This window comes from Eublepharis macularius, chromosome 12, assembly GCF_028583425.1.
Source record: "Eublepharis macularius isolate TG4126 chromosome 12, MPM_Emac_v1.0, whole genome shotgun sequence".
Classification (NCBI taxonomy): Eukaryota; Metazoa; Chordata; class Lepidosauria; order Squamata; family Eublepharidae; genus Eublepharis; species Eublepharis macularius.
Window position 1 is genome coordinate 42,583,800 of NC_072801.1, and position 22,236 is coordinate 42,606,035.

Genomic DNA, 22,236 nt, shown 5'->3' on the forward strand with positions numbered 1-22,236 from the left:
TGTGTTCCTTGTATGATTGTGCAAGCTAGGCTTACGCTACACTCAATACACGTGTTTGAACCTTACTCCTTGTCTGCCTCTTTTTCACTAGAGTGTCTGGGATCGGGACCTCCGTAAACATAGGTTATGATCCTCGCTTAATATTAATAGTTACAGACTGCTACAGCTAATTCCCCATTATAATAAAGAGCAGTTCTGGTAACACCTCCCCCGGCTCTGCTAGGCACCAGTCCCTCTTTCATAGAGTCAGATCCTCTGGGGTGCCCCACTGCAGGTCGTAATTCACGAATGGTCTCTGCACTTTCTTCTTGATTACATTTGAATTTTACATACTTTTATATTTCATGGCCCCTTGACCTTGCTGTTCATTTGTTTTTTCTTTCCCCATCTGCACGGCGAGAATACAATCACTGGATATGAAAAAAGCAGACTGTAGTTTATCCAAGGATAAAACATTCTTGGTCTTTAAGGTGCCACAAGACTCCTGTGCGATCCTAAACAATTACACCATTTACTGGACACAGAAGGGTGTAACTGTTTAGGATTGCACTGCTAGCCAATGAAATGCCTAGAAAAATGCTTCCATTATCTTAGGTGCAGGGATAGATTCTTCAGTTTGTTTCATAAAAAAGCTCTGGTGCAAGTTCTCAGAAACATGTAATTTCCACCCAGAAATCCCCCCTCTCCCCTGTCTCATACAGACTGGCTTGCAAATTCTATCCTCATCTTCCCCTTTCTACTCTAATTGCACAAAAATACACACTACCCTACTCAGTAAAGGTAGGCAGGTTTTCCTGAATTGCATGGTTTTGATTGATGGCAAAATTCAAGAATTATTTTTTCCTGGTTGCAGAATTAGCAATCAGTAACAGCTCAGATGCTTTGTAACAGGAGCAAAGCTAAATGAGAAAATTCAATGTTGGTAGAAGGAAATTTTTGTTAAAAATAAATGAGAAAACTTATTTCCTCGATTTGTTTCCTCCACCCTCTTAGTCTATGAATGTCTGACTGGTAGAGAATATAGAACTCTGTCAGGGATGCCAACCTGAAGGTGGGCCTGGAGATCTCCCAGAATTACAACTGGTCTCCAGACAAAAAAGATCAATTCCTCTGGAGAAGATGGCTGCTTTGGAGGCAGGACTCTATGGCATTATACCCTGCTGAGGTCCCTTCCATCCCCAAGCTCCACCCTGAAATCTCCAGGAATTTTCCACCCCAGAGCTGGTAACTGTACCCGCGTCTCTCTGCTCCCTTCCCCAATCTCTGCATCTGGCCCTTCTCCCAAACTCACCTGCTTTTCACCAACACTGTTCTGGCTTTACAAACAGCTGGTGCTTAGGGTAAGTTGCCCAGTCACGCCTATTTTGCATCCATCCTCCCTTGGCAAACAAGTTCTCAATTTGCAGCCTCTTACCTATGCATGTTTATCCAGAAGTAACCCTGACTGCGTTCAACAGGATTTACAAGAAATCAAGACTGGTCTCTTTTTTTCCTGGTGTTTTAAGCAGAAACAAGCAACAGTGGGCAGAAGGCAGATTTATGCTTCTAAAAGCATAGACCCGCTGTGGAGGCCAGGCTTTTGGGGGGGCTGATAGCTTGGTTAAACTTAAGGTAGCTTTCTGGCTGCTTTTTCCTCTTCTTTTTACTGTGTACACAAGGATTTTTGCCTGTCCAAAGTACTGATAAAACGCCCTTCCCTTTGAGCCCTTACCTGGCACCTGCCTTACTTTCTCTCAGGTGAGAGGCCAACATCTCTCTTGTTACCTGAGCTTTTATAACTGAGAGGTTTGATCTTATTAATTGTTTTTACAGTCTGCTTTTAGCCTGAAGACAGTTTTATGAGCATCGTTTTAAGCTGCTCGATGTTTCATGGGGTTTTAATGCTCTCTGAATTTTACTTTTTACAATGTTATGCTTTTAAAATGGTTTTTATCATGTTTTACTTTCTGAGCTACTTCAAGCAGGTCTTTGGACAGGAAACACACAAATTCTAAATAAAATGAACAGGTGTTTTCTCAAGCATCAATGTGTGTTGTTGTGTACCATCAGCAAGCCACTGGAAACTTCAGTTGATTTTTTCCCCAGTGCTGTTCAAGTTAGCCTTTCAAGGGACAGAACCAGGATTCTTGAGAAATTCCTGTCAGTGTCAGCCACTCAGTGGCTCAGGAGCCATCTATGGCTCTTGTTTTGGAAAAGCACGCAAGGCAAGGGACTGTACTTAGCAGTTGGTTTTTAAAACGTCTGTCACCAGAGGAACAGAAAAGCTACGTGATTCCCTGAGCTGCAGGCTTCATGCTAGGGATGGAAGCAAATGTGGCTCTTTGCATTGATAGTAACTGCAAATGTGGCTTTCTACAGCCTGTGGAGTGAGTACCACTGTCCTATGTCACTCTTTTTATTTGCTAAGCTTCTGGTCCTCAAGGTTTTTTAAGCCAAACACTTAGATACAGAGAGGGTATAGCGCCAGAGAAACACAGGATCACCAGAAGGCCGCACAGCATGCTATGCCCCATATATGCCATCCCAGGCTGGTGATGGAGTTACCTGTATTATTTGGTTGCTGGACAGTTGTACTCTTCCCTGTACAAAAGGCATGTGCATGAAAACCTATTTTTTGCATGCAGATTGAATTTACTGGCATGAGACAGGTGTCTGCAAATGAATACACTATTTGGGAACAGGGATTTCTTTTTTTGCCCCTTACCTGACCGTTCCTCATGGCTGGCCCACCTGCCACAACACATGGAGCTATGTTTCTCTCTCCCTCCTTCTGTAATTACACCACTCCTTGCTCAAAGACTTCCAAGTGGAGTAAAAATTCCCTCCGACAATCTGGATCGGAATCAAACAAGTGAGCAATGCAAAACCCAAGCTGGTTTGCAAACATGCCATATTGATTTGCGTAACTGGCTTTGCATGAAGAAATACAGGAGTATTGCTTGGCAGGAAAGACAAGGGTTCCTTGGTACAAAACTATAGGTACTGTCGCAATTTATCAGCCACAGCAACTTCTGATAATAAGTCTATTTTTACCTCTTTTGGAAAATGCCTTGTTAACATTTTGTTGGCGAGAAACTCTTCAAGGTTCACTTTCTTCCCCAGTCTTTAGAAGTCAAATTTCTGAGCATGATTGTTGATCTATCTTGTCTCATGCACAAGGCACAATCCCAACTTAACTAAGCCCTGTAGGTTCCTAAGAATTTATTTCCTAGTAGGGAATTTACAAGCTCACAGCTGATCACTTGGAACTGGAGAAGACCTGGGGGAAAATATACTGTGTAGATTTGCGCTGCTGTTGGGAAACAGAGGCAAAGGGCACACCTGCTACATGAGAGCCTTTCATCTCAGCCTTTTTGCTGCTTAACAATTAGTCAGGACTAGAGATGGGCACAATCCGCATTACGAACGTAAAAAAACCACGAAAATGGCGATCATGCGATTGTGACCCGGCGGATCGTGATCGTCCACGGCCAACGATCCAGTGGTCGGGAGAGGCCTGGATCGTGGTGTTCGGGCTCGATTCGGGGATCCAGACACTCAGGCGCCAGCAATCTATTCCCCTGGCAACGGAGCCAGGGGAATGCCTAAGCTCTGTTTGCCCTCCTTCTGTCGCCCTGGAAACCCAAATGGAAGCCCAGCTTTCCTTGATCAGCAGGGCTTCCTTCCAACCATGGAGCAGCAAAGCAGTCACAAGTTGGGAGAAGACACCCAGGGGAGGGAGGGGGAAGGGGGTGTTCTGTAGCCACGGGCACTCCAATCTCATCCCTGCAAACCCTGATAGGCAGCTCTGATGGCCAAACACAAACCTCCTGTGTTGCTGAATGGGACCCATGCTTATAAATAGCCATGGGCTCCCAGGCTGGGTTTCACAATCCACGATCTGGGTATGGGAACGGGACATGCTTGTTGCTGTTCGGGAATTCGGGATCGTGGTCTGCACTGAACCACGATCCTCTGGTTCTGTAATTTTTTTGGTTCGTGCCCATGTCTAGTCAGGACTGCAGCTTTGGTTGGCAGACCAACGGTCCTAAGAACTTGTTCAACAGTTGAAGTCTTTTGAAAGTTGCAGTCTTTCGTACAGTTTCATGGAATCAAGTCCTACTAAGCACAGTGCCTTATTACTACACAAGTTAAACATTTGGGGCACATCAATAAAAGCCATGTACCCCCACTTGAAAAAGTGTCCCAGTTTCATCACCTGGAGGTTATTCTTTAAAAATTAGGGTACACAAAATTACAAAGTAGGTCTTTTAAACATTACACTATTTGTTAACAATGTCAAAACAACAAAAAAGACCACTTGGTACAATTTCATGTAACTTCAACTAAATCACTTTAGATCAGCAAACGACAACTCAGCTTGCGCACAGGAAATTAAGGACATGTTTATCAATGGCAGGTTAATATTACAGGTAAAACTAGCAGCCCACAAGCTTCTGTACCAGAGATGTCCTTCTCTCTTTAATCCCACTCTCTGATTCTTTGGAATAAGAACATACTTGCTAATTCTTTTAAAATATATGATTTAAAGATTGCTTGTATAATATAGGAGGAAACAGAATACCTTTGAATTAATTAATATTCATGGAATTATTATCCTCCCCATGAGACTGGAAAACTGATTATTTGCTTTCTCTTGTTCTAGTAGGATCTATTTCTATTTTCCATTTGTAACTGAATGCCATTGGAAAAAGACCAGCAGGTCAAAACACATTTGGCCAGAGCATAATTTTTGCTCAAGCATTTCTACAATAGGAGATGCACGCTGATCGTTTTGTCTGTATTCACAAACATATACTTTATTATGCTTGCAAAAGCAAAAGTTGTAATTGGATCTAAACTGTCTTTGCAAAGAAATGTAACGAAAAAATTAGAAAGACACACATGTTTAGAAAATGCAAAAACCTCTAGAGCTGTGTGTTTCAGTTGGTTAATAACTGTGCTTATATACTGCTCTTCTAGGTAGATTAGTGCCTCACTCAGAGCAGTGAACAAAGTCAGTGTTATTATTATCCCCACAATACAGCTAGGGAGCTGCAGCGGAGACTGGTGGCTTACCCAAGGCCACCTCTGAGCTTATGGCAATAGTGGGATTCAAACCTGCAACCCGGCCACCTAACCACTATGCTGCAGTTGTATCCAACCATTTTCTGCTGGTGGAAAAAAATAAGGGGTCCCTTTAAAAAAACAAAGAAACTGTGCTAATGATAACAGCATGTGCACGGATAAAAGCAACATGGGCTGGAATAAGCAGGGGAACTTGGTGTGAATGGCTGAGAAACCTAGCTGGCTCCAACCCATTAAATGTATCTGTAATAAAAACATACAATTGCTGTTCATTTTAATGGGCTTGTTTACCAGTTTCCCTACTTGATCCTGCCTGCTAAGGTCATCTTTCAAGGACCTGCTTCAGGTATCCCTGCCTCTGAGTCTAAGCAGGTAGCAACCCAAGAGAAGGCCTTCTCTGTCATAGCACAGAACTATGGAACTCTCTGCCCAGGGATATTTGTCAGTCCCCTTCTGTCACTGTCTTCCATCAGCAGGTGGAGCCTTTTATTTCATCTGGACTTCCCCTTAATGATCTCTGCCCTGTGTTTTGATTACTGTTTTATGTACTTTAAATATATATCTTAGTTTGGGTTTTAAGTTGTTTTATGAACTGTTTTCATAATGCTTCACCTTGGTGGCCCTCATTGGGCAGCGAGACGGCATACAAAATTTTGTAAAATTAATTAATAATAAGTAATTCTCCTTGTTGCAGCACCCATCACACAGGTTCATGAGGGCTCAACACAGCATTTTAGCAGTTAAAAGTGCTCCCCCTTCTCCTAGTGAAAAAGCTGGTGGCAACCAGTCCATTATGATACAGAATGAAATCTGCACCCTAACTTGTTTCAGCATCTAATAAAATGTCTCATTAGGGGCTTGTTTCCTTGTAATGTTATTTTTCCTAGTGATGATGATGCATCACAGATCACCAAAGAAGTCTGAAGCAACATCACAACTCTCACATTTCTGTTTGGTCTCAGATTTCTGCAGTCATAATCTTGTTGGCGTTGTTTATTGGATATCCCATCCTGTTAACTGTATTGATTTATATTGTGTAATTCGTCTTGAGTCTCAGTGAGAAAGATAGACTATAAATATCTTATAAATATCTTAAATTAAAAATAAAAATTCTGGGTTGCTTACACTAATGTCAGAGGAAAAGGGCCTGCTTTCCTCCTTCCATACATGCTTCTGCTAACCACAGAAAGTACAATATAGCAGAAACCAGAGGCAGGAAGACATCTTGCCCCATTAATAGAGGCTTAATGGGAAGCTAAAGCTTTTCATAGCACGGAGACATAGAATATCACTTCCTATATGCTGCAGATCAAACCAGTATTAAAGGGACAGCTAAATGGGCCAGTTTAAAATTTGGCAATCCAAGGAAAAGTACAAGATTAAGACAATAAAGGCATAGTTCTCATATTGTACTCTGTTGCTTGTGAGTTTCTGTTGAATTAAAAGAAATCCCCACTTAAAGTTGCAGCAAAGGAACCCAGGCAAAGGGGTTCTTAACAGGGCAGTCCTAAACAGAGTTACCCCCTTCTAAGCCCTGTTTACAATTGCACTGTTAGTACAACACATCTATCTATAGGGCAATTTCCATACAGAAGCCTTGAGTTTTTCCCAGACATAAATCCCAGACTTGAATTCTTCCTTGTCATTCCAATCAAGACTGCATACTTAAAGGGCAATCCAGAAGGAAGTTCTCTCACACCAGTTCCAGAAACCAATGGGAGCTTCCCACAATGTATTTATACTTGTTTGTGCATTCATCCCCCTGCTTTTCTCCCCAATAGGAACCCAAAGCAGTTTACAACACTGTTCTCCCTTCCTCCATTTTCTCACAACATCTCCAACCCTGTGCGGTAGGTTAGGCTGAGTGTGAGAGAATGGCCCCAAAATTACCCAGCAAACTCCTGTGGTACAGCAGGGATCCAAACCTGGTTCTCCACGATCCTAGTCTAACACACTATTTGTTATGCCGCGCTTGTGTAGTACAGAACTTTTGCAATTAACAAAACTGGAAATTAGCAATCTCAGGCAATTTCTCATGGGATTACGCCTTTACATTTATTTAGAATCTCTGAAGTATGAGTAGCTAGCTACACCCAGGTTTTTCAAATCATCCTTTGACAACAAGAATTATATAAACCAGACCAGGCACCTGCAGTGGGAAAGCCCTACTCAAAAGACAACCACTTGTCAGAATTCCAAGCCGACTACCATCTGTCAAATACATCCACTCACACTGAGTCACCTTTCTTGGGTGCTAAAAATAGGCTCAAGCTTAGTATACTGTGGCTTTTCATTAAAAATTTTTGCTTATAGTTGTATTTGGATATGACAAAGCAACATGTTTCTAAGACAAAGAACATCAGAATGGCCTTGGCTAGACAAGCCAAAAAGCTCCGGAAACTCACAAGTACAGTCTCATTGTTTGTCCACTGCATTTTATAATTAAAGGTAGCCTGCCCTATGAAACAGAGAATCACCTATTCCTTTGACCCCTTCAGCTTTTAATGAACAAAACTAATACAATGGAGAAAAAGATTTTACTTACTGATTGCATATCTGGTTAAGTTTGGCTATGTTAAGACAAGTTGCCTCTTTTGTGTACTTTTAGGTAGTATAGCAAACTGTTCTGAACTTTGGTACCTGTGTTGTTAATGTTGTATCGGGTATTAAAATAAAAAACAAAAATAAAAAAATTCTTTAAAAGGTAGCCTGCCCTGATCATGGAGGTTCCATTTTTAGCTTTCACGGCTTATGAGTCACTGCTAGATCTATCCTGCATTAATAAGCTTGGTCTGCACAGACAGGGAGACTGGGTCAATTAAGAAAGACATCAGCCTCCCCTGAGGAGCAACTTAACTATACAAAGAGCCCATTAAGAGGACAGTTCAGAATTTTAGCAAGCAGAGGTCATGAAAGGAGTCCAACAGAAAATCTGAAAGGGGGTGTTAATAAAGGATAATTGGGGTGACACCCGTCCTCTTGCACTTGGGTGATATTTAGCAGTTGCAATATCAGCAGGGGCTAAGATAATCGCTTACGACAATTACAGTTTTTCAAATGGTTTAATTAAACTGCATACTGGTTTTGCTACAGTTCAAAAGGTGACTTTTCTGAGGTTCCGTAATAAATTATTGTAAATTATTGTCAGAGATAGCATCAGAAAAGCAGCAGAAGAGTTATTCTTGCTTTAACACTCAAATTATTTTCATATTCTAGATTCAGATAGACATCTACCAAAACATTCCACTTTGATTCTAGAGCTGTGAACAGGACCCAGGAGTTTAGAGACAACTGTGTCCCTGGAGTCTGATTTCAATACCACAAAAAATGACTAATGCCATTTTCTGTGATAGCAAACAAAAACATGACTCTGAAGTCTCGGGAAGTTACTAGTACTGGAAAGACTCCATTGAGAATAACAGCACATACAGTTCTGAGTACCACTGTTTAAGAGACACTGACAGCACTGGAGAAAAAAAATCAAAGGAGGGCTACAAGGGAGACTTGCTAAAAAGCCAGTCGCATAAAGGCAGGAAGTAGGGAGCTTATTAATCTTAGAGAAAAGTTTATTAGAGAAGGGATGATAACTTTGATGGTTTATTCTAAAAGATCTCAGCAAGAGGAAGGGAAACATCAGTAAACGAGACAAGAGGAAATAGATTTAAGGTACTAAGAGACAGATTCAGAATAAACCGTCAGAAGAATCAGCAAACATCAAAGACTAGTCAGGATGACTTGCACGTGTGAAGAAGCCAAAATAGATCTAACACCCTCGACATAATTTTCATTCCCCTGATGTCAGCTCAAGCACAAGACTTCCCTATAGCACCAGTTCATATGTTAAGGATCTCAACAGCTGGTTCACACATTTCTTTATTTAGAAAAATGTATATGCAGCCTTGCCAGAGACCTGCTTGGCATGTTTGATTTCCTCTATATTTCTTGCTGCATGCTTGATAGCTGTACATGTGTGAATGCATTTCAAGGAAAAAGCACTGTGTTTGGGATGGCAAGGTAGCACCTTAAAGACCAACAAGATTTTCAGGGTATAAGCTGAGTTGAAGCTCCCTTCATCAGGTACCAGATGGGTTTGGGATGATGGGTTCTTGGTGGTTAGGTCTGTGACGACCTGTTCAGATACAAGGAATCTGTGATGAAGGTGTGTGTGAACCAGCTGCAGGTATAATCAGGTGTATAGATCTTCCAAGTGTAACCCCTATGAGGAGTGCTGAATCAAACCTTTTATCTCCTCTTTCTGCTCAACATTTCTCTATGCCATGGCCCAGTTATACTGGGGCAAAATTTACCCAACCCCTTCTTCTTTCTGCCTTCTGCCAACTTTCTCTCTGCCCCCTGTGCAACAGAGCAAAATTGGCAGCTACTACTGGGCCAAATTTCTCTCCTCTGCTCCAAAACCTCCAGCCCTGATATAACCTTTGCAAAGGGATGCTGTCCTCCAACACTGCCTCATCTCTCTTCACCAAAAGTCAAGAACTACCCAGGATTCTTCAGCTGTTCTATCATGGCACGTTAACAGTCAAAATTCAATCCCTTACCATCCATCCTTGCCCCCATTAGTCAAAATTCCCCTTACTTTCCCTTTGAAATAGGACAAACTGCCCCTCCCCGGCCCGTTCAAAGAGCAACAGGCTTCTAAACACAACAGCCCCTCCATCTTTACCAATCACAGCTGGGAACCAAACACATGCACCCCAGATCTTGGCACTCCAGGGGGGGGGGGGGAAGCTCCTGCATCAACCTATTTGGACATGTACCAGAAAAACAGAAACACGCTGACCTCCCTCCCGCCCTGGCCATCAAACTTCTTTGGAGACAAGGTATAATCCTGCTCCCTCTGCCCTAAATGAAAAAGCAAATGGATCTGAAAACCAGGGGCAAAATCCCTCCCCCGCCCCCTTTCTTTCCACACTCCAGCGTCTTCGGCTTCTGTCCCATTCAGTGCATCTCCCCAGCCTCTCCTCGCCCTGTCCATCCCGTGGGACAAAGTCCAAAACAACCAGAGCTGCAGAGATGCCCTTTCAAACGCAACGGAGGTGCCCCCAGTCCACGGCGGGGAAACAGAGCCGAAGGGGGAGCAGTCCCCTCTTTTTTAATGCCGGCCCCCTCCCTACCTGCTCGCATGCAGCAAGAGTTGCTGTCTCCCTCGCAACTCCGCGCTTGTTGTGGTTGGTTTTTTTTTCTTTGCAATTCCTGCACCGCAAGCTGCTGTTATGATGCTGCTGCAAACCGGAACCAGGAAGCAGCTGCCAAGCGAAGCTCCAAGCAGCCTGCCTGCCTCTCCCTCTCTGCTCGGGAGTGAAGCCACCTTATGCAGCCTGCCAGTGCCCGGCTCTCCGATGCCCCCCTGCCTCTCGGAGGACTGCTGCGGAATGGGCAGTTCTCCTCCCCAGGGATCTTTGAAGACCTTCCAACTCGCAGCCCCTCAAATCACCTCCCTGGAGCAGGGCCATCTAGCCAGACTGCTCCCGCCGCCCAAGCGAGATGGGGGTCTGCGTTGTTTCCAGAGGGAGCTTCAAAGAAATGTATGGGTGAGGGTTACTCCATCTCCCCATCGCCAACAGAAAGATCCCCAATAGCCACCTGCTTGGCTTCCCTATAAGGGCTAGCGTTGCCAACTGGCCTGGAGAAAAAACCTGCCCCTTTAATAGATACTTCATGGGATGCTATTTACCAGGTGATGTTATTTACCTCCACGATTGCAAAGGCGTAGTGTGTGTTAGTATGTCGTAGCATTTTTTAAAAATCTGGTGAGTTCAGTGGCACCACAGATATCACCAAAATTTTCAGTGTCTAAGCTTTCAAGAATCCAAGCTCCCTTTGTCAGCTCTGACTCTGGAAAGCTCATACCCTGAAAATCTTGTCGGTCTCTAAGATGCCTCTGTTCTACTGTAGACCAGCACAGCTATCCCTACCTGAATATCTTGTTGAAGAAGTGGGCTGTAAGTCATGGAAACTTGTACTGAAATAAATGTTGGTTAGTCTTTCAGGTGCCACTGGACTTTGGTTTTATTTACCTCCATGCCATGAAAGGCTTCAGAGGCTCCTTTCCACACATGAAGCCTCTATTAAAGGGATAGGATTTATTTAACTTCTTTCCTACCCAACCTACTCCATTCCTACTTCAATGGGGACATAATTCTCCTATTCCCCAGTTTATCCTCACAGAAACCCTGTGAGGTAGGTTAGGATAAGAGTGTCACTAGCCCAGTTACCCAGAAAATTTTTATGACAAAGCAGGGATTTGAACATGGGGTCTCCCATCCCAGATCGTAATCTGACACCATAACCACACCACCACACTCGCTGTTTTTCTCCAGGCTTGCTGGCAGCACTAAATCAGACATCTTCATCTGTTTTTGTGCAATCTGCTACAGCCAATATAACCAGGAAGGGGGCAGAGCCCATGTGGAAATCATAGGGTGCTGCCTTATGCTTACTGAGTAGATTATTGAGCTATCTTGTTCGATATTGTCCTCTCTAGCTGGTAGCAGCTCTCCAGGATTTTGAGCACTGAAGGGTCTTTCCCAAAACCTGCTATCCAAGATCCTTTTGCTGGAAATTGAACCTGGGACCACACAAAGCATGGACTGGTCTTTGGGGCCCTTCCATGAACAATCTACAGGCTCTAAAATGCTTGGTAGTTGAGCTAGAGATGCTTATTTTAGGACATCACATGAGAACATGCCTTCTATGGAGTCAGACCCATGATCTATCAAGGTCAGTCTTATTTACCCTGACTGGCAGCAGCTCTCCAGGGTCTCAGGCAGAGGACTTTCACATCACCTATTAGATGATTCTTTTTTAAACTGGAGATGCAGGGGGTTGAATTTGGAATGAACATCTGTATGCAAAGCAGATATTTTACCACTGAGCCACAACTCCTGGCCTCCTCTGGAATTCTTTGTGTCAGCATCAGGTCCATACTAAGTTCAGAAGGTTTTACCCACTTATATTCAACACCTTCTTTTTAAATAAATAAAAATACTCCCTTAAGTTACTCCTGCCCTTCTTTAAAAGCATCTTGTCCTACTCACAATCATAATAAAGAAAGGCATTTGGTTCCACCTCCTTATCAAATCATTTAAACATGATCTTGAAAAAGTAATCCTGATCCAGTAATCCTGGTTGGAATGTGAAGCATTACCACTTTTGAAAGGCACCAGCTGCCACTTATCAAAAATGTTCGTATTGTAAAAACAGTATCTAATTCAAAAGTCAAGGGTGTTTTTTTTCTTTTAAAGGCTAGGATGAATCACAGCTTCAGATGGGAGACACACCTCAGCCAAAGCCATCAGCTGAATAGTGCCCTCATCCTCTTTATAATATTAAGTGCAACAGCTCAGGAGGCACCTTGAAGATTTAACACATTTATTTGCAAAAAATAAATTATCACCACTACAATAATCGATATTGCAGTTCAGTTTTGTCATTGCAGATTTTGTGGCGTGATAATAACAAGCTGTACACATCAGAGAACACACATGCAAATCTCAGCAGATGCTTATAACATTTCAGCTTCGTTTCAATATGGAAAACACATTTGTACCTTGGAATCGAGTCTTATGCTCTACCACTGCAGAAAATTTCTATCAAGTGATCCCTGGAACAAGCCACACTGATTGCACAGATTTACATGCAATTTTCTCTTCTCATTTATAATAGCAATTCATCTCACACATAACACTGAAAAAAATGAATACTAAAACTGTGTTTGAGGAATAAAGTGTGGATGGAAATACATATAATCTACTGTCTTGGAATTAGCTACAGGAATTAACCCAAATAACCAGAACCAAAATTTTAAAAGAATTGGCATGATCCAATTAAAATTAAGTACTTTTAAATCTCATTCATATCAATGGGAGAGATTCAAGGACATGCTTAGCACTGCAATCCTATATAGTTTCTCTCCAGTCTAAGCCTATGTAACTCAATGATCTTAGACACAAGTAATAATACTTACATAAGGTTTGCACTGCTACACTCTCCCAACAGAATCAGTGAGGCCTAAAAGGTGCTTTAATTTAGCTGGATTGCATACCCAGCATACATCATTATTTCTGTTAAATACAACACACACACAAAAGTAATTCTCCCACTTTGTTATAATGGGAAACTCCTTTATAAATATCTTCTAAAAGAAAGTGGGTTGGGGAGATCTGATCAGAAGCACTGAAACTTTTGAGGAGGGTGATAACTTTTAAGTATAGGCATGATTCAAGGGACACTTCTTGTGCAAGACCCCCTCCCCCCCCCAAATTATTTGTGCTCTTCAGCAGATTCTGTTGATTTCATTGGGGAGGGGGATCACACAGGAGGACTCACAGGATCATGCCTAATCATTTTATTTTTAACGTATTTGTAAAGATTATCATTAACTGCCTTTCCAAATTATCAGCCACTTACTGAACATGAGTGACTGTGTGTGTGTGCGGAAACAAAAGACAATTAACATGAACCAGCTTCTGACACCATTCCAAATACTCCAAAGCAAAACCTTGAGAAAATAATATGCCACAGCGTCTGTTATGCACAATGCAATAGGTCATCAATGGGCTGGATCCGGACAGCTTTTTCACCCAACTTTAACCAATTCTTCTCCTTACTATACCCCTCATGTCACATGGTTTTTGTCCATGCAGGTCTCTTGATTCTCAGCACAGTCTTTTTGGCAATGAAAGCCCCCACTCACCTACCTTTTTCCACCAGTAGAAAAGCTGGTTGGATCCACTCCATTTTCTTGTTGTCCTATAGCTAGGAAACTGCTGTGCCACCAGTTCAAAAGTGGCTTGGAAGAGCAGATCTTCAGCTTAGCCAGAGTTCCAGAAGTTGAATTACTGATGAAGACAGTAGTAATTCTGCTTGGCTATATACATGGGTCTATAAATTTCATCATTGCCATAAATACACTAATATAGCATTTCAAGGGAAATGATAGAACTTCATTCATTTAGTAATCACCAGGGTTAGAGCCTGCAGATCTGCTAATGGTAATGCCATCTTTCTTCATAGCCTCTTACATCAGGAAGATGCTGCTATTTATTTATTTAGGCATGCTGCATTTCCAACCAACTGGGGGGCCCCAAGGCAGTAAACCAAAAATATTAAAACAAGCTTATAAACAGTTAAAAACAACACACAAACTCATTAACAAGGAGGGCATTGTCAGAGCAGATCCGCAGGATCCTGCACATTTACAGATTCACGATCTGCAAGAGGGGAACTTTCTTTATTGCAAACAGCACTACGTAGTAGGGGTGTGCACTTCAGGTTTCCAATTCTGGTAAAATACCCAAATCGGACCCGATCTGTAAAGATTCAGGATTCCCGAATCAAAGGCAGCATGCTGGCCCTGCTTCAGAAATTCTGAATCAAAACGAACTGCAACCTTTAGGGATTCCATTTTTAAAAAGGATGTAATCAGGGACAAGAGAATCACTCCCTTGAGTTTTAATAAATGCTCCACCTTACAGATATGGTTGCCCCATGAAAATGGATTGAATTTTCTTGTACCTATGTGCATCATGGGCTAGCCACAATGTACAGCAGCTAAGACTTTGTAGCCCTACCTGGGGTGGGGGGACTGCTGATGAATGACAGGGTCCCCCCACCGTAGCAAGGTGGGCAGCTTGTTGCAATGATGTTTTCGACTGCCACTTACCAGGTACTTCTCCCCCAGCCTCTGTTACCAGAACTGCTCTTTATTGTAATGGGGAATTAGCTGTAGCAGTCTGTAACTATTAATATTTAAGCGAGGATCATAACCTATGTATACGGAGGTCCTGATCCCAGACACTCTAGTGAAAAAGAGGCAGACAAGGAGTAAGGTCCAAACACGTGTATTGAGTGTAGCGTAAGCCTAGCTTGCACAATCATACAAGGAACACACAAGGTCTAAGAAATACAGAGTAGGAAATACAGAGACGTTCGCATTAGCTGGTTCCCAACGATGATAAGGGAAATACTCACAATCCTGGAGCGAAGCAGAGACACGGCAGCGAGGGTGGCCCAATGCCAGCACTGGGACCACAGACGGACAGCAAGGAGGTCTGGATAGGGAATGGCCGAGGCCACAGACAGCGAGGGGTTCTGGATGGGAATGGCCGAGGCACCGAGTGGTCTGGGAGACCAGCTTAAATACCCCAAAACGTACCCTGGGGCTGGTGCTGTACTTGGTGGTTCTCACAGATTAAGACAAAGGGTCTAATGGGCTACTGAATGGCTTGGATGGGCCACTTTGGTAATCAGATTGTGATAAGTGACACCTCAGGAAGAGGGGACAAAAGAGGGAGGGGGAAATCCAAGTGGGCTGAAAGGATGTTCCAGCGGACAGGGCTTGTCCTGATGTCATCAGCTTTGGAATGCGGAGGTTTCTTTGAGATGCATTCTTTAAGTGCTTGGGATGGTCGGCACTTAGTTCCTTCTCCGGGGCGGCTCCTAAGATATGCAGAGCGGGGCGAGGGGCTCTCGCTGCGGACGTGGTGTGCCCGCTTCGCCGAAATGGCTTCTCAAAGCAGTCTTTTTCCCAGGGTCTTCTGGGTGCCTGAGAACATGGATGCCGGCTGGGCATAGCTGGGGCTGGATAGCAGGCTGCCCGGTAGCGAGGGCAAGCTCGGCAACCTACCCGCGGGAGGCTCCAGGCGGGAACTGACCAGGGAGCGCCTAGCCAGGCTCGCTGGAGGTTTCCCCGGCAGGCGCCCGGCTGCTAGCAGCGGCTTGGGCCCATATGAGGCAGGCTTCCATGGAGGCAGCGGGAACAACACTTTAAAACACAGTCCAAAGCAGGGAACAGGCACGGTCCGTGGCAGATGGCAATGCAGGCACGGGGAACACAGTCCAAACACACACTGGGAAGTCCAGATACAGGTTAGGGCAGGGTTGCCCAGAAAGAGAGTCCTTTTGTGCAGTTAACCAAACATGGAGTCAGTAAACTACACAGTCTATAGCAGCAACAAGGGTAATTGACACGCAGGCAGGAAACTGACACGTGTATCAGAGCACACACGTGCAAAGCAGTCTTTGGTGTAGCAGTGAGACAGTAATGCAGGAAACTTTGGCACAATTCATAGCAGGCTTTAAAGCAGGGGAGGGGGCCTACTTGGCAACAATTCCCCCCCTCGGAGACCCCGGGACGTCAGGCGCGCGGGTCTCCGAACTTGACTTCAAAGGCGAGGTGGTCGGCAATGTCCGGTGGTCGAGCTTCGAGCGAAGAAGGAGCGGGAAGGGAAGGAGGGGGAGGCGTCACTCAAAAAATTTAGTTTGGAGAACCACCTAACCGAATAAGTGCAATTTAGATCAGCCAATGGGCTGCAGGTCTCTGGGTTCACACCAGGGGGTGTGCTAAGTGCAATCGTCAGAATAAATAGCAATAATTCATAAGTAATAGCAATTCATAGTAGTAGGCAGCAATGATCAATTCATGCATATAAATAGCAATAATTCATAATTGTGTACATTGATTAATTCATGATTGAAGGTAATTCATACGGAATTCATGACGGGTTAAAAGCATTAAAAACCAGGAGCAATTAATATACATGGATCAATTCATGGATAGTTAAAATCATAAATAGATACATAGGATTAAAAGCAGGGACAATTAAAAGCAATTCATACAGGGTAAAGTGAAGTGTGCAAGCATGGCATAATTCATTGAGGGTAGGCTAATTCATAAATGGTTAAAATCATAAATACATATATGTGATTAAAAGCAATAGTTCATGAAGTCAAAAGCAGCAAGAATAAAAGCAAGTGCGTGGAAACAATTCATGAGGGGTAGGCGGCGGAAGGGCTCATGGGGGCAGAAAAATACACTCTGCAATTAAAAACCAAATCAATATGGCTGGATTAAAATCAAATTCATAGACTAGAACTGCCTCGGCGGAGGGAGTTGGGTTAAGAAGGCAATTCAAAAGGTTAAAATCAAATTCATCGGGATAAAGTTCATGGGCGCACTTGCAGTAGATAGAGGGAGGGACTAGTTCGGGGCTAAATTCATGGGAGTTAAAATTCATAAGAAGCAATGGCAAGAAATTCATAAGACCATAGAGTAACAAAGATCACAGACGGCTCAGTCCGCAGTACAGCTGCTGGACTGGGTTGCATATATACAAGAACAAGCAAGCTTAGTTCATGTGCTCCAAAACACACTTCCACCCCCCCTTGCTGTCTGCGTGAATCCACAGAGCAGGGTCGGTGAGCGGCGAGAAGGGCTTCAGGCACACAGTTCTAGTCCTCATGGAGGTGGCGCTGCTGGCGGTCGTTTGGAGACGGGCCGTGGGCTGGGAGGCAGAGAAACATGTCCCCCCCTAGTCCACAAGAGGGCCTCGGAGCGGTGTCCGGCAGCAGAGCGTCCATGGGGCCGGTGCAGGATCCGTACACATAGTAATAAACATAATCATAGTCCATACCGGCACAAGCAATAAAACAAACAAGGGTTAAAGGAGGGCGCCAAGAATAACCTTTAGGGCAAGAGGAGGTCGGGGTTGTAATGATCCAAACGGTAGGACAGTTGGAGTTGCTGGAGCTGTCGGCGGCTCCAACAGCCCAAATAAAGCAGTGAGGCACACAACAAAACCTGGAAGGCCAAAATAACGATGATTGGGTGCAAAGCCAAATTGTAAATTCCAGTGGCGGTGGGGCTCCAGCCAAAGAGGGTCTCCCACCACGAATGCTCGCCGGTGGTCTTAATCCGCTGGACCAGATCCAAAATCTCCTTTCCGTTGTGGGACACAACCAAAGCAGTGGTATCCCCGTCCCTCTGGATGCTCTGGAGGGTGCGGTGGAGCTGCGGGTGGGCCAGGAGCTCGTGGATTAGCTCCAGACCGATGCCGAGGGAGATGGGCTTCACATGTCGATAGATGGAGGGTGCCACCAAGATCTCTTCTTGGGTCCAGACCGGTACCGTGTAGGTGAAGTCGCAGGCTGCTACCGAAGACAGGTTACAGAAGCAGCGGTTGACTCCCGGGATCACGGGCTTCAGCTGGAACGAGTTCAGGATCACAAAATCGCAGGCCGTTCGCACGCAGGCACATCCTTTCCCAATGTAGACCACAGCGGAGCTGTTCTCCTGGACGACCTCGAAAGGGCACTCGTTGAGGGCGTCGACTTGCGGGGCTACACAGGGGTGATGCGGTGCAAAGGCTTGGTCTTGGCAAATGAAGCCGGTCTGGTCTCGATGCTGGCACCCTTGGAGGCTGACGAGCTTCCATCCGGTCGGGGTGAAGCGGGCCCAATGGTCGGGGTGGCGGGCGTAGAGGACTTCGGTGTCGCTGACTTGGAGTCCCAGAGGCACGACTGGATACATATGGAATGACTCGTGCGCACTGGCCGTTAATAAAAATAGTTTAAGCTCCTGGGTGGTCGGTGAGAATGAGGAATTTACGAGAGACCACCAGGATTCAAGCTCCAGTTCTATGGGTGACAATTTGGGCATAATCAATCTTTTAATCTCCAGGGGCAAGTGCCCATCCATGGCTTGCCGAATTAGCCCCATGGCCACAGCCTGATTTAATTGTTGGGCTTGCATACATGCCATAGCTATTGACACGTTGCGTTCAAAAGACTGTGTCCCTTTGAGCAGCAGAGAAAAATCTCTTTCAATTTGACTCTCCCAGTTAACTAAAATGGAGCTGATCTCGTGTTGCCCATTTGAAATGGAATTTAGGGACTGCACCACCGGTTTACCTAAGTCGGAGATGCTAGTCGTGACATGGGCAAACTTATTAGCGAGAGTCTCAATGTTGACCGAATCCATGATTGCTAAGCCTCCGGCTGCAGGAGCAGTCCAGTCGGCAATGCTTCGTCTGGCACGCGAGAGAGAAGGAGAGGGATCGATCCACAGTTTTAGCCATGCATTCCAACCCTTGCTACCGGCCTCCAGATAGGGAGCGCACTGCGGCAGCCTCTGGGTTACATTTAGCTCAGCTAAGTCTATGCGGATCTCTTTTAAAGACATTTGCGGGCGGACTAGAACTCTCTCTCGAATGTCAGTTTTCAAAACATGGGAGCCCACTATATGCGTGCCACCTTGGCTTAATTGTTCATTGCTAGCAATCAAAGGGTCAATTTGGATGGTGTGGGTCTCCTGGGTCCGGATCAGCAGGGAATAATTGCCTGGTTCGTGAGTCAAATTTACAAAGAGCAGCCCAAGCCGGTGAAATTTCTCTACTAGGGGCTTGGTTTGGCATTCGGGCGTCTGCTGAACCAGTATCCAATCGGGTGGGCCGTGTTTGGCTAGATCTTCCTCTTTTACAATCCAGGTCAGGTTCTCCCAGCGCTCTATAGCGAAGGAGAGAGCTGCGCCTGAAGGGGGCGTGATAATGACTGATGCAGACTCAGTGGTAGTAGTGCCTAGTAGGATGGTCATTCTAAAGGGGTCTCCTGCCTTCCATACTGCGGCCGACACTAAAATAACTTCACAGTATGGTCCGAGAGCCTCAGTGACAAATGGCGAGGTCTCGAAGTTGGCAGGGGTGGTATATTTGTCTACCACCGGGACTGCGGTGGGGGCTGGCCTTATACGGGGAAGAAACATACATGGAATTGGAGCAAGTGGTGACACTGTGTCAGTAGGCGAGTAGCATACTAATTCTTGGGACAGAGTTTTTACTCCCACACATAAAATAACAAGCTCTGGGGGTCGGATCCACTGCTCTTCGCAACTGCGGAAGTTTGTGCGATCCGTGGGGGTGGTCATATTGCTCTGCTGCACAACTTTGCAGACCATCATTTCATTTCCTGCCAGGGTATTTATACATCTCCAGTGGGGGTAGGGCATTAATTTGGACGGGCGTCCCTCTATTAGGGTGCCTGCCAGCACGAGCAAACACAGGGTAGCCAGGTGCCTCATCTCCTGGCCTTCCTTTTCCTTTTTGTGCCGAAAATATCCTGGGGAGACCTGCGGATATAAGTACAGGTTCCCTGAGTTTATTGCAGCAAAAATAAATGAAGTGAAGTGGGGAAAAGGAGGGCGTATTTCTGCCAGCACTGTCTATTAGGTGGGGCTCGAACGAGAAGTCCCAGAGCACTAAGCGAGCCTTCCAGCTTGTTGCTCTGGGGAACTCCTGTGCGAAGGTTTCTTTCTCAAGCGTGTATATTTCAGGGGGGACGTCTTTGCGTCGGGCGAGGGTCGGCTGAACGTTAGGCGGGATTATGCAAACTCGCCCCAGGGGTCCCTGGGTGCCTAGGCTATGTGGCCTTCAGGTGCCCCTTGCTCGGTGGCGGGCTACTTTTATTTTGCGGGCTGAGAGCTATCTGTCCGGCTCGGCCTGGCCTTGCCGTTTAAAAAAGAAAAGAAAACTAAAGAGCGGCTTACATTGACTATAAGGGTTGCTGCAGACGGGGGCCCTCGCTTTAATTTTTCAAAAATAGGCCTTCGTCATATGTTTGCAGGACTAGCAATTTTTGGAGGGACTCCCTCGGGAGGCCCCATTTTCTGGTTTTTAAAAAAAAAAGGTTGCACCGGGCAAAAAAGGAAAAATACACTGAGCAAAAGAAAAATGCACTGAGCCAAAAGAAAAATACACGGAGCAAGAGGCATACGGGTGTGGGGTACTTTTAGGTTGCCCTCACTTGGAAGGCCTGGCAGGGCTTCATTATAACTTCAATATGTCTCCCCCCCTTCTTTTCCCTTATACGGTACGGGCAAGGGAAAAGATTACGTGGGGCAGGCGGCTGCTGGCGGAAAGGGCCGAAATGGAGCCGAAGGCGCTCGGCGGCGTTTATCGAAAAGCGGCGGAGGCGGCCGAGATCTGTCGGCGCCACTGGGTCTGGGTTATTTGGGGGTCATCTTGGCGCAGGGGATCCTGGCTATGTAAATGAGATACGCTGCCCCTTGTGCGTGGCGAACGCACCTCAATAACACATTCCGGAGGGCACATATTTACAAAATACTGGCGGGTCTTTTACCTTTGCACTAAAGCGTACTGGCTGGTGGCGCCGTATAGCAACTCACCATGACGAATATGAACATTAGTAAAAGAGGGATGTTGGGCTATCTGGGGATCCTTTTCCAGGGGAGGCACGGCCCTCAAAGCCAAAGCCGACCATCATGCGAAAGCGTGGGTCTGGCAGGTGAGACCCCGAATCTACGTAGATGCGGGATCTTCACCAGCACGGCGGGTGAAATGTTTTCAAACAAAGAAATCACCTTATTTGGTGGTTTCAACGTTGGAAGACTGCATTCACTTCTGGGCCAAAGCCTCTCCAATCACCTCCACACACAGCAAATCTCTTTTGCCTGTGCAATTTTTTCCGAACATGCGGCTTATAATCCAATTGAGAATCACTTTCGGTGGTGGTCCTATTTGGCTTTGATTGCCGTGTCTTCTCCTAAGGGTCCCAACTGTGGGGCCCGCCTAATGAGGTCAAAGAATAGAACTGGAAAAACTTTTACCATTTACACCGATATCTACATATTCTATTGTTTCTTTTATTCTAAAGCTACAAAAGTCTGATCTAAGGGGACACACGGTATCTCTGGCCCAGGGTGGAGTGATATCTGGCGAATCACTGGGCAGAGGGGGGCTGGGCTGGTGGTGGTTCCCCCAGGATCATACACAGGGGGGGCGGTTTGCAGCGGCTTCCCTTTCCATTCTTTTAATTGAGAGGCATGAAAGTATTTTAGCCACGTTCCTCCTGTCTTTCTTTGGATGGCTACCTGATAGACAGCTGGGGAGACTCTTTTTGTGATAGGGACTGGGCCTTGCCATTTGGCTGCTAGTGAATGCGCCTTTTGCGAAAACTTCCTGTACAGAACGAGCTGTCCTTCTTCCCACTGCCTGGGGTTCCTGACCCATCCTAGTTTGCGGTCCATATCTTTCTGAGCTGTGCCCAACCTCTGGGCCACTTGCATGTGGACGGCGTGTATGGATGAGAGCAGATCCTGGACCCAAGCATCATTAATCACTACGGGCTGCATATCGGAAGGGAGCTGCGTATCTAGCCAGAAGGCTTCCGGGAGCTGCATTCTTCGCCCTGTCATTACCATATGGGGTGTGAGCCCGTGAACTGCGGTAGTGCCTCTAATGGCCATTAGGATTATGGGGAGTTTTTCATCCCAGTCTCTCCCGGAGGAGCGAACCATCTTGCGGAGAGCCTCCTTGAGGGTCCGGTTGGTTCTTTCTATGGCGCCTGAAGCTTGGGGGT

General features: G+C 45.4%; 1 protein-coding gene across 1 annotated transcript in view; it reads right to left on the reverse strand.

The window, feature by feature from the left end:
* OSBPL7 (oxysterol binding protein like 7) overlaps positions 1–10,274 on the reverse strand; it is a 44,358-nt gene extending 34,084 nt beyond the window's left edge. Inside the window, exon 1 of the mRNA XM_054992921.1 lies at positions 10,200–10,274. The gene's annotated coding sequence lies outside the window, so the exon portion shown is untranslated. The remainder of the gene's footprint in view (positions 1–10,199) is intronic.
* Positions 10,275–22,236: the final 11,962 nt, after the last annotated feature.